The 13,922-nt window shown below is 36.2% G+C and overlaps 1 protein-coding gene across 11 annotated transcripts in view; it reads left to right on the top strand.

The window, feature by feature from the left end:
* The window catches only part of SOCS5 (suppressor of cytokine signaling 5), a 62,009-nt gene that overhangs the window by 34,684 nt on the left and 13,403 nt on the right, over positions 1-13,922 (top strand). For 4 of the 11 annotated variants that reach the window (XM_057558039.1, XM_057558032.1, XM_057558031.1 and 1 more), the window contains one exon: positions 8,798-8,890. The exons of the other annotated variants lie outside the window; for them this stretch is intronic. The gene's annotated coding sequence lies outside the window, so the exon portion shown is untranslated. The remainder of the gene's footprint in view (positions 1-8,797; positions 8,891-13,922) is intronic. 11 annotated transcript variants of the gene reach the window in all.

The raw sequence follows: 13,922 nt of genomic DNA, 5'->3' as shown, positions 1-13,922 counted from the left end.
AGGTAAGAATTGGTCCTAGAAAATACCTGATTATAACAGTAAAGGCAAGAACATACGTTCTCATAGCTTCTGCATACCTGAAAAGCTCTTAAAATCAAATAAGTTTTTTTTTTCCCCCCATTAGCTTTATTTCAACTGAAGGCACTAGGTTAGTTAAATAGGTGTAATTCATAAATTACATCCAGGACACTGAAGTTCTTCTCCCATACTATTAAATAAGAAAGTAGAATGTAGATTGCCTTACCTAGAAAGATGCAGAACAGGGGCAAGAACTTAGATTCTTTCATAAAGAACAACATCTTAGAGTAAATAGATACTGTGGCAGAATAATGGCATACCAAGGAACATTATATTCTTAAATATTAAGTTATTGAGTTAACTGTATTTAACTTGTAGTGTAATTTGTAACATTTGAGTAATCTAGTGTGTAATTGAACGTTTTGTGTTTTTCTTTAGTGGAGCCTTTAGTTGGAGCTGCGTGCCAAGTGTTTCTTTATGGCTTTCTCTCTCTGAGTGGCTCTTCGTATATGTAGCAAAACATTTAGAACCCTGTGGAGTAAAGTAGAAAAAAAACTTGGCAAAAGAGTATTTCTCTTATAATTAGAAATTGTCTTAAGATACAATATGTTACAGCAATGATAAAGCTAATATATTAGAGAAATAATAGCTTAGTGTAGAGGTGACTGGCATTTCGCTGAAGATACCTAAGGGGGTAGCGTTTCCCTAGTGCCCTAGTGCCTGCAACAAATACTGCTTACTGCTTTCTGCTTTCTTCTCGCTCGAACCCGCGCCCCCTGCAGTGGAATCGCGGAGTCTTAACCACTGGACCGCCAGGGAAGTCCCTCTTCTCTCTCGTGTACACTTCTTTTTTTGCTCTTTATTCCTTCTTTTTATGGTGAAATATAACATATATATAGCACAGTGAATAAAATAGAAAGGTACAGTTTAATGAATAACTATAAAGCGTATTCACCACCCAGATCAAGAAACAGAACACTGCAAGTATACCAGAAGCCTGCTACGTGCCCCTTGCCAGTCAAACCCCGCTTGTAGGCATCCCGTCCTATCCTCCAGAAGTAACCATAGTCTTACTTCGGTGATTATCATTTCTTCCTTCTCTTTGAAGTTTATCACCAAGTATGTGTCCCTAAATGATGTGGTTTACTTTTGCCTCTTTTGTATACATATATACAGATATATGTATATATGTCAATACATAGTTTTTTGTATCTGACTTATTTTTGTGCCATTTATCCGTGTGTGTATAACATTTTCATTTCTCTGATCCATTATTTGCATACTGTTCCACTGTATGAATATGCCATAATATATGTATTCTCTTCCGTTTCCTAATATTGAAAAACTCAGCCTGTGACTGTTCTTGTATATTTTTCTTGGGGCACATGGGCACCAGTATTTCAAGAGTTTATACTTAGGAGTGGAATTGCTGGATCATAGGAAATTCACATCTTCCAATTCACTGCATAATACCAAAGTGTTTTTTAAAGTGGTTATTTATACTCACCCCAGCAGGATATGAGCATTCCTGTTGTTCTCCATTCTCGCCATCACTTGGTATTGACACACTTAAGTGTTTTGGGCAGGAAAACTGTGTCTCTTATGATTTTATTAAGGAGGATGAGCCCCTTTTCATATTTGAATTTCTTTTTGTGAAGTGCCTGTTAAAAAGGTCTTTTATCCCCTTTTCTATTTGGTTATCAGTTTTTTCCTACTGAGTTTTAGAAGTTCTTTATATTTTCTGGATATTAGTCTTTTAGTCTCTAAACACTTTTGTGTATTGAGAACTTTGTTTCCTTCCCTGTGTTTTTGATGATTAGAGAAGCCTTTAATTTTAACGTCATATGACTTATTCTTTTCCTTACAGATTATACTTTTTTTTTCCTGTAAAAATTTGCAGATATTTTCTTAGATTTGTCCTAAGTACTTCATATCATTGATACTATTGCAAATGGTATGTAATTTTACATTTTGTTGTTTGTTGCTGACAGGTAGGACCACAATAGATATTTTATATACTGATTTGTATCTACCAATGCTTCCACATTCTTGTTAATTCTAACAATTTTTTAGATAATTTTGAATTTTTTAAAATACACAATTATTTCATCTGAGAATAGTGATAACTGTTTTTTTTCAGATCTGTAGAGATGAATTTAAACAATGCCTTTTATTCCTTAACTTGCCTTATTCTGCTGATTAGGACCTCTATTACAATGTACAATAGGAAGGATGATAATAGGTATCCTTTTCTTCTTCCAATCTCAGCATTTCTTCAAGGATAACGTTAGCTGTCGTTTTTTGGAAATGCTCTTTATTTAAGTTAGGTAAGGTTACGTTTCAGTCTTAGTTTACTAAAAATTTTCATCAGAAATGGATGTTGAATTTTATGAAATACTTTTTTTCCATTTTATTTTTTATTTCTTTTTTTATGAAATACTTTTTCTACATCTCATGAGATTATCATGTATTTTTTGTTCACTAACTATCAGTGTGATAAATTACATTAATTTTCTAATGTTAATTCAACCTTGCATTCCTAGGCTGTATCTAACTTGATCATTTTTATATACATTGGATTCAGCTCGCTAATATTTTGTTTTAAAAAACTTGTATTTATATTCATGACTGAGATTAGCCTGTATTCTTTCTTCTCATAGTGTCCTTGTTAGGCTTTGGTATCAGGTTATATTAGCCTAATAAAATAAGTTGGGGAATGTTTCCCTGTTCTGATCTCTGAAAGAGCTTGTGTAAGACTGTAATTTTTTTTTTCCTTAAATAATGATAGAATTCACCAATGAAGTTATCTAGGCCTTGGGATTTTCTTTTTGGAAAGAATTTCACTACAGATACTTTAATATTATTATATTTTATTTCCTGTGGACTCTTGTTCTCACTTACGATGTCTTCTGTGTGCTTATATTTGACTGTTCCTAATGCTTTTTGTTTTTAAAATTACTTGTGGGTATTCTTTGAGGCCTAGAATGAAGTTGTCTTCCTTCAGAGAGGGTTTATGTTACCTTCTGCTAAGATGTGTGTAGGTATCATTAGCCCAGGAACATTTTAAAAGAATTTCACAGTTTGAAGTTCCCTGGATTAGGAGTCCATGCAGACACAGACTGCAAACCCCTGCCCAGGCTGCTCAAACTTCTTAGGGACCTACATCCTGGATGTTCTACCCACCATTCTCTTTTTCTCGTGCTTCTCTCTGAGCTAAAACAATCTTCCCTGCAATCTCCTGAGGGTGGGATTAGGATTTAGATTCAGTTGTAGTTTACCTTTACCTGAGGTTATAGCCTTTTAGGATCCCAGTTTAATGTGGGGAAGAGTTCCCTTGCGCTCTCTACCTTTCGAAGAATCTGTGTTTGAGAAATTTGTTGCCCTCATCCTATGAGACCAGTGAAACCAAAGACCTAATTTACTGAGCTCTATCTACAATTGCCCTCAGGGCCAGAGTATCTTCAGGGAGTCCTGTTACCTCTCTAGGTTCTAGTTGCGCCTAGTTTGTCTGGCAGTTTCCCACCATCTTGTCAGCTTTTTATTTAAGGTGTTTTTGGTTTTTTTGTATCTAAGGATTTTTAATCGTTTTCAGTAGGAGGGTTGATCTAAAAAATCCTAGTCTGTCATTACTAGAAATGGTAGTTCCTCTTAATTTTTTCCCCCCACTCAGTCTTCTATTTCTTTTGTTGACTTCAGCCTCCATGTTAATGCCTTAGTTTCACAAATATTCATATATTGAGCATCTAATATGTATCAAGCATGGCACAAAACAAAGTCCTTTGCTTTCTTGAAGCTAACATTGTAGTGGCTTCTGGATTGTGGGGAAAGTTGCAGCACCATTGGACAGCATTTTCCACACTGATTCACAGAGCATTGGTGACCTGTGAAATCCTAGTAAGGTTGCCATTGTCAAGTAAATTTGAGAAATAATGCCCAGGAGGATATCCTCTCTTAGAGAACTAAGGCACTAACTTATTTGAACTAAAACCTTTATTTGTAGAATACCTCTTAATATCTCATTAGCATACTAGAATTCCAGGGAACATGATTTATGAAATGTTGGAGTAGGACTAATGTATTAAACATCTCTATATTATTTACATGTTGTCACAGAGCAGTTTCAACTTCTGCTCTCCCACAGTAATGTCTAAGGGGAACATCTGCTGAGGGAGTAAACCAAGGCAGCTGGGCTCTGCATTCTGAATGACTTTCCTTACTTGGCCGTGGGTAGTTAGACTAGCATGGGTACCCAAATCAAAGATGCCAGACATAGGTCAGTCACTGGCCAACCAGAGAAAGTGTAGAAAGTGCTGAATTAAGTTGTCACAGATCTCATTGGTTGGTTAAAGAAATAGAGCTCCTGCTTTCAACTTTATGTCTAGATGTACTCCGGATTGACAAGTAAGGGAGAGTGGTGGTTTCTGTAAGGATACATATGATGATGTGGATCACAAAACTCACAAAAAGAAACATATTTGGCAGTTAAGCAGTGGAAGAAGCAGAATTTGAAAAATCAAGAGAAAGAGATAGAAGGGACCTATGATGGACCAAGAATTAGCCAAAGGTATGGCAGGTTGGCAACTATGAGATAGAAAAACAATCAAGCGGAGAAGCACAGAGACCAGCTTGTGGTTAGAGGCAAATCAGATACCAAAAGCCTGGTATCCAGGGAGTTGCTGAGCCACAAGAATGGCAGGAGCACTAAAATAAGGACCCACAAACTCCTGAGGCTCGGTGCTCTAGGGCAGCGTTGGGACTGGACCAGGATCTCTGTTCCAGAATCCTTAGGGCCTAGGCCCACTTGTTACTGATTTTGTTCTTGGGTTTTTGTGTGACTTCTTGTTTCCCTTATCATCAAATTCATACTTATAATCAGTTCTCCTCCCCCACCACACACACCTACATCTGCCAACCTGAGTGTCAGTGCCCTGCCACCAGAAGAGACTGATACATAAGGAAAGAGTTGGATTTATAAGACTGATGTATGAGTTGAATTCATATCAGTACTACTTTTTTGATTAACATTTTTATAACAACGGAACACCCACCATTCCTACCACTGCTTTTTATCTTCTCTTTTTATTACATTTTGGAAACTCATCTTCTAAGCTCAGCTGTGCTAGCAGTGTTAATGTTGTATTGCATCACATAATCTATTTCTGTTGGTTATCCTATAAATCAGGGGTCCCCAACCCCCGGTCCACGGACCAATACCGGTCCGCCGCTTGTTGGGAACCGGGCCGCACAGCAGGAGGTGAGCGGCGGGGGAGCGAGCCAAGCTTCATCTGCCACTCCCTGTCGCTCGCAGTACCGCCTGAACCACCACCCCCCAACCCACTCCGTGGAAAAATTGTCTTCCACGAAACCAGTCGCTGGTGCCAGGAAGGTTGGGGACTGCTGCTATAAATAGTATCTCCATATACAAAAGAATGCACATTACTTACTCTTGGTACTCTTTGGCAAAGGATATTTCCTACTTCCCAATCCAATGTTATTTGCTACTGATCCCCAATACTGTTTGAGAATCACGTTGGCTTTAGTGGAGATCTCTGTATTTGTTATTCCTTTCTCCACTGATTGTGTTCATCTGCCCCTCTAACCCCCATTTCTTTGTGTCTTTTTCCTCCACACTCTTCCCCCACCTTTTCTTTAAAAAGTTTTTTTAATACTTCATTATTTATTTCTTCTGCATTTTACACATAATTTTGGGTTTATAATATGAAATTAGATTGGTCTTTTTGAAGATCTACTTCCTTTTTAAATAACATTTTTCCAGCCAAGAAATCCGTACATTTGAATGTAATGTCTTGGAAAGTACAGAAAAGAAAAAAGAAAAAATGAAATTATAATAATCAAAAACCACCCAAAATAGCCACAGTAGTATTTCCTATCCCTAATGTTTTTATTAAAATATGTTTAGGGCTTCCCTGGTGGCGCAGTGGTTGAGAGTCTGCCTGCCAATGCAGGGGACACGGGTTCGAGCCCTGGTCTGGGAAGATCCCACATGCCGCGGAGCAACTAGGCCCGTGAGCCACAACTACTGAGCCTGCGCGTCTAGAGCCTGTGCTCTGCAACAACAGAGGCCACGATAGTGAGAGGCCCGCGCATCGCGATGAAGAGTGGCCCCCGCTTGCCACAACTAGAGAAAGCCCTCGCACAGAAACGAAGACCCACACAGCCAAAAATAAATTAATTAATTAATTAAAAAAAAATCATTTCCCTAAAAAAAAAAAAAATATATGTTTATATGTATATGTATGTGTTGAGGTCAATTTATATACTGTTTTATAACCATATTTATTTTATATCATGAATATTTCCAGAACATTAAATGCTCTGGAAACATGGTTTTAATGTCTATTATTCCAGTAAATGAAAGCACTACAATTTATTTAACCAATCCTCTATTAACTGAACAATACAGTTATTGCCAATTTTTTTGCTAATATTATACCATGGTGAATATCTCTTGTATATAAACCTTTGTGTCTTTATCTGATTATTTTCTTGGAATACACTTACGTTGTGAAACCTTGAGTCAAAAGGTATATACATCTTTTTAAAGTTTTGATACATAATACTATATAAAATTTCCTTCTTGAAATGCCATGTGGATTTATGTCCTCACATCAATGTGTAAAAATACTAGCTTTGCAATACCATGCTTAGATACTACCATTAAAATGTGAAAGAAATAAAAACAAACTTTGCCAAGTTGATAAGGGAAAAATCTTATATCACACTTAAATTTAGATGTCTGATCAATACTAAGAATGACCTTTTTCATGTATTTATTGGCCAAGTGTATATCTGATTTTGTTATTTTTCTGGACATGTCCTTTGCTATTTTCTATTTGAGGTGTGTTTTATCTTCTTCTTATAAATGTATTAACACTTTGTCATATGTTGAAAATTTTTTCCAGCTTATCACTTGTCCTTTAATTTTGTTTATGGCATTTTTTGACATGTAAAAGTTTAAAATGTTCAGTCATTAAGTATTTTGATAATTTCGTTTTGGTCTCTTTTTCAGCATTTTGTTTAAATAGACTTTCCCATCTCTTCTTTGAGAGGTTAAATGGTTTCTTATATTTACTTTATTTATGTTGAGTCTGTTTGTTTTTACAATTCATTGAAATCACCCGTTCTTCTAATATTGGAATATTTGAGATTACAAACTCTTAGATCCAGATGTATAGAGTTTTCTAGTTTCAGAAAATCTGTTAACTTTATTTTTACTCCCATCTACTTCCAAAAAGAAGGAAAAAAATCAATTAACAATAAACCTACACTTGGACATTTAGTATGATGATAATTGATTTAGACTTATGCAGGGGCATGCGAGGGATATCTCAAAGTCTGTCAGAAATTTATAAACTAAGGCCTTCCATTTGGGTTTCCTGTTAGTTAATAGCAGAAAGGAGGAGGAACAATGAATTACATGTTTCTCATTGTCTGCTTAAAGGAAACATCAGTTTTCTTAAAAGAGAAATCTTGGCAGTAAAGTCAAAGAGGAATTTTTTGTGTGGGTCTTTATGTGAGGAATGATGTCTTGATATACCATTTTTATAGAACATAGAATAAAACAAGGCAGTTTATTTTATAAACTCTTAATAAAAGGGCATAATATTAAGTTCTAATTATGGTAAAGTACTGTATCTGCAGGCAGTCAAAATAATACAAACCACATATGTGTCTTTCTGGTGAAGTAATTTGATAAGGGGTAGAGCTTAGAAAATCTCTGGTTAGATATTTCTTAAACTAGCTCTTTCAACATAATAGTTGAGATTTTTAAAAATCAGATTTTGATTCATGTATATTTGTGATTTCTAGTTAGAAATAGCAATTGTGGAATGATTCATACACATTAGGTCCAAGTGTTTAACTGGAAAGTTTGACATTTTATTGTGAGAATTAGCCTATTATTTGAGAAGGTGGAGAATTATCTTATATAAGTGGATTTCCAGAATTACCTGCAATCAATTACAGACAATTTTTGCTTGCTACACTTCAGTTATAATGTGAACAGTTTTAGTAAATCTTACTTCATTTCAGATCTGACAGAATGTCTAAGAATTTTTTGTTTTTCATCAAGTACTGCTTCCTTCATTATCAAAGAATATTGAGAATTAAGTGTACTTTAAGCTGCTCAATTCATCTTTGAAACTATTTAAACTTAACTTTATCTGTGATATAACCCTCATTTTTAAGCTGTGTGTAAGGGAAGTAAATATATCTTAAACTGTGTAGGAAGGTTTTTTTAAGGGAAAACAGGAAGGGGAAAATGTGTTGACAGAACAGTATTGCTTTTATTAGTTTTTTTTTTTTTTTTGCAGCTGACACTAAACTTGCAGTGTTTATATTGAACATTAAATCAGCACCTGACTGAAACATGACTAGCTAGAGAGTTCAAGACTATTTAGATAACTCAGTATGTTGGACGTTAGGGGACTGTACTTTAATCAGACAGTAGTATGATTAGGAATCAGAGTTGTATCTGATGTGCTACCGCTAGACCTGAAATAACTTGAGTCTATTTGTGGAATGCTATGCTTATATTTTAAATTCTAATATTTAAAAAAAATCACAGATCGCTGAGGTTAGTTAATTCAGTTGCTTGTAGAGGAAGGACTACCTGGGCTTGCTAGAGACAGAGGGTTGCTTATCCTCTGTAACATCTCCCATGAAAGACTCCTCACAACTCTCTTTTGGTTGTTTATTTACATTTTTAACTTTTTGAAATATTAATTTTTTCTAAGAGTTTCTTTGTTTTTATCTTCAGAAGGATTGAAGAGTGACCACTCAGAATTCTACTTTTTAGAGAAAGACTCTTTATATACATAAATACAACCCATTGGTTATGTTATTTTTCCAGGTGAGATGATTTCAGCTGTGTCTTTATATTCCTAAATTATAATACTGATAACTGTTGTTTTGTTGCCCCTTTTGTGCTGAGTTCTTAAGATGTGGAGGAAGCAGCCAGACATAGAGTCCCTTGACTTTTCTTAGCTGCTTGAAATTCTGGGATCAATTTTATGGCAGATGTTCTAGAGGGGAGTGAGAGTGGAGGAAGGTACACTATTTAAGCAGCTGTTTCAAGTAATACATGCAAATGATGATGAAGACTGAACCTGGGAGAAGGGCAGTGGAGATAGAGAGGAGGGGAGGACCTGATAGGGCTCTGGAGTGGACTGTAGACCCCATTTTTCCAGTTCACCACTCCCTAGGGGAAGTATAAAGGCAGTGGTAACTCTAGGCTATCTAGCATATTTCTCCCCCTGCAGTTTGAATCTCCTCATCCTTCTGGAACATACAGAAGTTAGGGCTTTGGCTAAAGGCATTATTTTAAAGAAATGTCCCATCAGCCTGTTTCCTTACCCTTTAAGGTCATGTTCTTTGTTGCATCCATTTTAATTTCAGTTTCCATATGTTTGTTTTTAGCATATAGATCTTGTATCCTGTAACCCTGCTGGGTTTTCTTTTCCTTTTTTTTTTTTTTTTTAATTTTTTTTAAGATTCCTTAGGGTTTTCTATGTGGACAATCATGTCATCTGAAAATGGGTAGTTTTATTTCTTCCTTTCCTATCAGTTTTGCATTTATTTATTTATTTTTTCTTGCCTTACTGTGCTGGCTCTCGCTTCTTTTTTGACCCTAACCTCTTGCTCTGGCCACAAGTGATTAGAAATCATAGTTGTTAGACAGATTGACTTTTGCCTGGAACAGAAGTCAGGGTTGCCTGGGTTGGTGCTTTTCTTATGCAGAGATTTTTAATTACTGATTCAAAATCTTTTAGAGTTCTGGGTTTTGCTTTTTCATTTGTTTTTGAGTCAGTTTTGAAATTTTATGTTTTTCTAAAAATCTAGCCATCCCTTTTTAAAAAGCTTTTTAATTTATTGGCTTAAAGTTCTTCATGATGGTTTCTTTTAAATGTTTGCTCCTTTTTAATGTCTTACAGTGTGTATCCCTGTAGTTTGTGACCCCAGGCTATTATGCTTTCTAAGGTTTTTTAGTCTCTTGCTCTGGTCTGTGTACTGGCTCAAAAAAGCGCTTCTCTTCTCTCTAAAGCCCCTGCCCCCACGGCCCTTTTCTCATTTGCAGTTTCCAAACTGCTAAGCACTTCTGCATGTAGTATCAGTAAATGTTAAAATGAATATATATTTTTATCATCTTTTCAGATTACCTGTTTTTCAGCTTTTGATAGGTGAGGTTTTATTTCATTTCTGTTAACAAGGTAAAGGTTTTTTGATTGTCCTATTTTTTTTTTTTTTAAGGGCAGTTGACTTTTAAAAAAATGTTTATTTATTTGGCTACGTCGGGTCTTAGTTGTGGCACGCGGGATCTCCGTTGCGGCGTGTGGACCTTACTCTAGCTGTGGTGTGGGCTTTAGAGCACGCAGGCTTAGTTGCCCCACGGCATGTGGGAGCTTCCTGGACCAGGGCTCAAACCTGCGTCCCCTGCACTACAAGGCGGATTCTTAACCACTGCGCCACCAGGGAAGTCCCTCATTGTCCTATTTTTAAAAAATAAAATACATAACATAAAACTGGGGTATATTGCTTGGAATTTCTGGTCTATAATTTTGGTCAGAGTGCTTCTCTTGGAATTAGTTTTCTTAAATGGTTAAAAGGTATCCTGTTTGTCTTTACCTCTCCCAGTACTCCTCCCAAATATCTTTCTAAAGCATAGACTAATTTCAAGATGTTTAAAATTTCTTTTTACTTAGGCCAGTTTGAGGATCTAGATAAAAAAACAAAGGAAGTTGTCCCGGTTATGGTTTTTTTTTCTTTCTTTCTTGGTTCATTACAAGCTGTCAAATTATTTGAAGACCCTGGTTTCTTCAGGCCTATAATTTGGCATAGAAGAGAGTAGTATCCTTTAGTTTGTAAAGGAATGATAACTATCTTCTAAGTAGTTTTAGGTAAACAATAGAAGGAAAGTGTTAGTATTTTTAAAAAATCATTTTAGTCCTTAGAGTCTTTGTATTTCTTGTGATACTAAACTACTAGAGTTACAAAATGGTTATCCTTCCTAGAGAAGGAAATGGTCCAGATTACAGTTGCTCACTTACCATTGGTAATTGAGTATACTTTGTAAATTATTAGCAGGATCACAGTGAGCTCATTGTTAAGCAGTCCCAAATCAGAGATTCTTTTCTGGGTTAAGGCTAACCAGTGTGGTAGCTTGATCCACTAGGTTTTTCAACTGAGAGTTGTTTTGCTTTGTTGGTCTTCATTTCTTTCTAGTTCACCTTTTGGCCGTAAGGGAGATTTGTGTGCGTGTGGGTTGGGGGGTAGGGGTGGGGTTGATGCCCTTTGCTCTAGGGAACGTTACAGGCATTGCCGAGACAGCACTAATCGCATTCCATTATGATGCTTAGTAGAAACAGTTTTGCTTTTTGCTGCTATCACCAACATGTAGCTTCTGCTGCCCTGTGGATTGGTTGTATAACAGAAGCTACCATTTTTGAGCCCTTGTTATAGACTCAGCTGTATGTACCTTTATGTCGTGTTATCCTCTTAAAAACCCTTGTAAGAGAGGGGTAGTTGTTCCTGTTTTTAGATGGAAAGGCTGAGGCTTAGATTTCACACAGCTAGTGAGTGCTTGAATTTGCTTTTAGGGCTCTCTGAAGCGAAAGCACATGTTCTTTGTGTTCCACCACAGTCTGCCAGTAATGCTGGCCAGATAAGAAATATTTCAATGAATAGTATGTTTGTTAGTATATTACATAAGATACTTTCTCCATAGAAAAGGAAGCCTAACTTAGGATTTTATGCCTCCCTAGTGTGCAGTATCTATATGGTAAAATTTAAATTGTGGTGGTGTTAAAGACTAAAAAGGAATTTTGAAGCAAAAAAATGAATAAGGATTATGTTCCTGGGCCTTGCCCAGTACTACACAGATTGGCTATGTTTAGTTCAGGTTGTAGATGAGCTATAGCTTCAACTGCTAAGGAACACTGAAATCCCTGTAATGTTTCCTAGGGAATAGTATAGAGGTTTAAATGATTAATAATAGAACTTGCAGGGGATTCCCTGGTGGCACAGTGGTTGAGAATCTGCCTGTCAATGCAGGGGACACGGGTTCGAGCCCTGGTCTGGGAAGATCCCACATGCCGCAGAGCAACTAGGCCCGTGAGCCACAAGTACTGAGCCTGCGCGTTTGGAGCCTGTGCTCCGCAACGAGAGAGGCCGCGACAGTGAGAGGCCCGCGCACCGCGATGAAGAGTGGCCCCCACTCGCCGCAACTAGAGAAAGTCCACGCACAGAAATGAAGACCCAACACAGCCAAAAATAAATAAATAAATAAAGTGTTAAAAAATTAAAAAAAAATAGAACTTGCAATCCCGCACGTGTTGTACATACGAAAATACTGACATTTGTGGCATGTCGTAGAAGGAGTGAAAGGGAGAATTATTTTTAAAAAGAAAGAGAAGCTAAAGCTTTATGCTAGATAGTACTGGTAACATTTTAAAAACTCCTGTCTTTGAGTGTCTCCTGGGAGCCAAAGGCTTTATAGATATGGTTTCTAATCCTCACATCCAACCCATGAGGTAGATATTGTTATCCTCGTTTTACCAAGAGGGACATTGAGGTTCAGAAATCTGAAGAACTACATCAAAGTTCACAGCATTCTTAAGTGGTGAAGTTGGAATTCAGCCTCCTCCCTACCACACCCCCTCAACTGACTGTCTCTTGCCTATGCCCTTTTCATTATGTTGCCCTAAGCAAAGTTCAGGCAGAATCACTACAGGCTTTAAGAATCTGGGATTTTGATGGTTCCGAGCACCCTCCTGTATGACACTGGAAATTAGAATTCTGTGAGTAAAATTGAAGAAGCAGAGATGCAAATTTTAGATACTTTTTTTTTTTTTAATCAGAAAAAGAAATAGCTCTTAAATTGTCTTTTTTTGGGGGGGCGGTATTAATGCAGAGTCTATATAACACTGTTACTGTTAATTTGATTTTATGTCCTTTTTCTTTTTTCTTCTTTTTTAAGATGTACTACTGTATTTCCCTTAATATAAAGAAAGAAATATAACAACTTCTTAAACTTCATCCCTTGAAATTAGGCATGTGGTTTCAAACGTATTCTTTTTCTTTTTTGATAATTTTAATGTTTTTATTTATTTTTTAACATCTTTATTGGAGCAAACGTATTCTTAATTGACCATATAGTTGAAAGCAGTATTCTAGAAAAGAAGCGAAATTTAGTCATATAGATCCATTAGTTATAATAATATCAGAACATTTTTGAGTGGTATACAAGCCTACAGAGTTATGACTTTCATAGTAGATAGGCATAGAATACAGACACCAAAACATTCACAATAGGCCTGTGAATATACCTTTTGCTCTGGGTTCTTTTGGTCAGAGTAATGTTTCACACGTTGCAATTAAAATGGAGCAAGCCAGTAGTTTTCTTTTGAGTGTGCACGTGCTGGGTTTGTCAGATTGTAATATCAGTTCCATCCTTTAATGGAACATTTTGATTGATAAACCACCAAATTGCCATACAGAAAAAAATCCCCCAAATATTAATATGCTATTTTCTAAATAGTCTAATTTTCAGTTTTGAATTCTTGTTTTACCTAAGAGTTATGAGAGCCTTTTATTTTCCTAGTGGGTTTTTCTTTGTTTAATATTTGGTTATTAATTCCCATTATGGTCAAAATGTGGCTGTATAATTTTAAAAATTTTATTGTGCAATGTATCATGTACAGGAAAGAATGTGTAAAATTGTAGGTGAAGTCTAAAGAATATTTAATAAGTAAAAACCATATAGCCATTACCCAGCCAAACAAATAGGAAATTAACAGTGTTTTAGAAGCCTTCTGAGTGCCTCTAATTCTATATCCCTCCCCACAAAGGTAGCCATTTACCTGCTTTTTATATTCTTACTAGATATG

Source organism: Balaenoptera acutorostrata, chromosome 12 (assembly GCF_949987535.1).
Source record: "Balaenoptera acutorostrata chromosome 12, mBalAcu1.1, whole genome shotgun sequence".
Lineage (NCBI taxonomy): Eukaryota > Metazoa > Chordata > Mammalia > Artiodactyla > Balaenopteridae > Balaenoptera > Balaenoptera acutorostrata.
The sequence above is the reverse complement of the archived record's forward strand: the minus strand, read 5'-3'. Positions and strand labels throughout refer to the sequence as shown.